The 3,798-nt window shown below is 46.7% G+C and overlaps 1 pseudogene; it reads right to left on the reverse strand.

Moving 5' to 3' along the window:
• Positions 1-606: 606 nt before the first annotated feature.
• On the reverse strand, positions 607-2,713 carry LOC110287966 (annotated as a pseudogene).
• Positions 2,714-3,798: the final 1,085 nt, after the last annotated feature.

Raw genomic sequence — 3,798 nt, forward strand, 5'->3', positions numbered from 1 at the left:
TGCTGGTGACATCTAGAGCTTCCTGCTCTGTTATCTGGGAGGGTCACCCGCTAGTCTTCTATCAGCTCCAACTTTGAGGATGAAGAGGGAAAAAGGTAAGCACCCTTACACTGGACAAGATATGAGGTCACAGTGGATCCTTCTCTCAAGCAACAAGCCCCAGTTTTAAAAGCTTTCCCTGATGGACTGTGGATAACACTATCAGCTCAGGATTCCTTGGCCAATCAGGAGCAGCTGAGATTAAGGATGGTTATCCTGCAAAGAAAAGCCATGCCTGAGACCCAAGGAGCTGGAGACAGAACTTGTCAAGGAAGAAGAGAACTTTTCTATCAAGAAGAGTTGACAAGGGCATGCATGGTGGCTCACGTCTTTAATCCCAGCAATTGGGAGGCAGAGGCAGACAAATTTCTGAGTTCGAGGCCAGCCTGGTCTACAGAGTGAGTTCCAGGACAGCCAGGACTACACAGAGAAACCCTGTCTCAAAATAAATAAATAAATAAATAAATAAATAAATAAATAAATAAATAAATAAATAAATAAATAAGAAGAGTTGACAAAAGAGGGACCAGGCTTCTCCTCTTTTCCCATGAATGGCAGTACATATCTCTAAGAGCTGGCTAGGTGCTCCACCTGGTTGGTGCTGGTTCTGGTGGTGACAGTGAGGCAAATGTGCATATGATGCTCTGCAGGCTTATAGGGGATCAGGTCAAAGGGACACTGGGATGGAGGGGTCAGGTTTCTGTCCCCACCACTCCCTCCTTAGGGAGCTGCCCCAGGAGACTGGAAGTGTGGTTGTGGAGGTGGCTGCTGCTGCTGCTGCCTCTGCTGCCTCTGCTGCCTCTGCTGCCTCTGCTGCCTCTGCTGCTGCTGCTGCCTCTGCTGCCTCTGCTGCTGCTGCTGCCTCTGCTACCTCTGCTGCTGCTGCTGTGATGTTTGCGAAGCTTGGGCCTGGGCCTGGGCTTGAGCTTGAGCCTGGGCCAATGCTGCTGCTGCCACTGCCTCTTGCATTTGTTGTTGAAGATCAGGAGGGTTGTGTTTGCAAAAGTTTCATAAGGTATGTTTCTGATGTATATGCCTGACTACAGACTGTGCCAGTATAAACCCTGGTGTGTTTCACTGTGTGTGTAGATAAGTGAGTTGCATCTGTATATGTTTGGTGACAGTTGTGGCACTTGAAGGATTTATCTTTGTTGTGCTGCCATCTGTGAGACTGCAGTTTGGAGATTTATATGAAAGCCTTCTCACTGCCCGAGTGTGCACATTTGTATGGTCTGTTACTCACCAGTATGGATTCAGGTGTGCTAATGCAGATGTGAGAGCTGGCAGAAGGATTTGGATTTCTCACNAAAGTTACAACTATAGGGCTTAGCCCCTGAGTGAATAAGGATTAGTGGATAAGGGCCAGGGAGGAGATGTTGGCAAAGGTCTTGGAGCAGTGTAGGGGCTTGGTCACAGTGTGTGACTGGGAGTGGATCTGCATGTCTGACTTTGAGTAGAAGGTCAGTGAGCACATCCTACACCCAGGGTCACACCACAAGTTCGTGGTGGAGATGGGAATTGAATCCATGTGCCCAAGGCTCTGTCCATTTCCTGTGCCTCAGGTACATTTGCTCCTGTAGGTCTTACCATCTTTGTGATGGTCATCATCATCCCCAGGGGCAAGTATGTAAGGGTCCTTCGTCTCAGGAAGCCCTGATTCCAGCATTTGCTTCTTCGTCTTGCAGCCCTGAGGAGGCTTAGGAGGAGCCACAGTGCCACCTCCACTACCACCTCCACCTCCTTCCTCAGTTAGGGTTGATGCTACCTTCTTGGAGAGGTCAGGGACCACCTGTAGGGTTTGGGAGACAGGGGAAGAGCTGAGACAATCATGGGAGCTGAAATAGGGAAAGTCTGAGCTGCTGAGGCTATGGTCACAAGAGAGTCTGACGGGGATGTGATTACCAAACCGGGACGGTCAGACATGAGTCCAGTAGATGGTACAAGAACCACTGTGATATTCTGTATAACAGATGTGTGTGTGGTCAGCCCTCTGTGTGTTTGTGTGTGTATGTGAATGTCTCCTGAGAGGCTCTGCCAGTGCCTGACAAATACAGTGGTGGTTGCTCTCAGCCAACCATTAGACTGAGCAAAACACCCCAATGGAGGAGCTAGAAAAAGGACCCAAGGAGCTGACTTTGTTTTCAGCCCCATAGGAGGAACAGCAATATGACCTAGCCAGTACTCCTCAGAGCTCCCAAAGACTAAACCACCAACCAGAGTACACATGGTGGGATTCCTGGCTCCAGCTGCATATGTAGTAGATGATGGCTTTGTTAGTCATCAATGGTAGGAGAGGCCCTGTGAAGGCTCTATGCCCTAGTGTTGGGGAATACCCAGGCTAGGAAGCCAGAGTGGAATGGTTGGTGAGCAGGGAGAGGTGGGAGGAGATAGGGAATTTTCAGAGAGGAGACCAGGAAAGGGGATAATGCTTGAAATGTAAATTAAAAATATCTAATAAAAAAAGAAAAATAGATAAATTTCTTGCTAGCAAGAGGGATTCATTTTCCCAATCAAGCTTAGGAAGCTAATTTCAATTCTAAATTTTACAGAAGTGCCTAATCTACATTGTCATCATATATGGCAGGTAAAAGATCTGCTCTAAAATTGAAAATAAAGGATACTGAAGCAAGATCCTGAACACAGAACTAGCAGTGGTAACATCAGAGCTCTGCATTCATGACTGTCAGCCTAGGAGAATGAGTATGCACAGGTCAGGCACTGTCCTGAGATTTCTCCACTCAACTGGATTGATCCTGTCCACCTAATACAGCACAGGCACTGGAAGGACAAAAGTCAACTGCAGGAGGTGTAGGGATGCCTCACAGGTTAGAGCATCTGATACTCTCTAGAAGACCCACATGGTGCCTAACTATCATCTCCAGGAATGGTTGATATTCCTTCTTCTGGCCTCTGAGGGAACTGCCCTCAGGAGGAGCCCCATACTGTAGGACACTCAGTAGGAAAAACACCCATTCACGTAAATGATAAAAATAAGTCTAATCAGCAACAAAAAAAAGATAGCAAGTTTATGATCAACTACAACAGCATCTATTAAAAGCTACTTCCCAGCATGACTTGGAAGGTCATTATATCTGCTGTATGGTTGTCACTGATGCTGTATTGTAAGCAAAACTGAGGCACATGGCTCTGGCCTTCCTGATTTATTTTATATTCTTTTGTGAATGTTTTTTATTTCCTCAGCAGCTTTAGAATAATGACTGTTGTGATGGTTTGTATATTCTTGGACCAGGGAGTGACACCATTTGGGGGTGTGGCCTTGTTGGAATAGGTGTAACCTGGTTGGAGTAGGAGTGTCACTGTGGGTGTGGGCTTAAGACTCTCACCCCAGTTGCCTGGAAGTCAGTTTTCCACTAGCAGCCTTTGGATGAAGAAGACATAGAACTCTCAGCTCCTCCTGTACCATACCTGCCTGGATACTGCCATGCTCCCACCTTGATGATAATAGACTGAACCTCTGAACCTGTAAGCCAGCCCTAATTAAATGTTGTTTTTTACAAGACTTGCCTTGGTCATGGTGTCTGTTCACAGCAGTAAAACCCTAACTAAGACCGAATTTGGTACCAGGAGTGGGGTATTGCTGTGATAGGCCTGACCATGCTTTTATTTGAAAGAATGTGGATTTTGGGACTTTGGATTTGGAAAGCAGTGGAATGCTTTAAATGGGGCTTAATGGGTCATCCTAGTAGGAATATGGAAGACTTTGTTGCTGGGAGTGATTTGAACTGTGTTGACCTGGTC

This window comes from Mus caroli, unplaced genomic scaffold (assembly GCF_900094665.2).
Source record: "Mus caroli unplaced genomic scaffold, CAROLI_EIJ_v1.1 scaffold_17209_1, whole genome shotgun sequence".
NCBI lineage: Eukaryota > Metazoa > Chordata > Mammalia > Rodentia > Muridae > Mus > Mus caroli.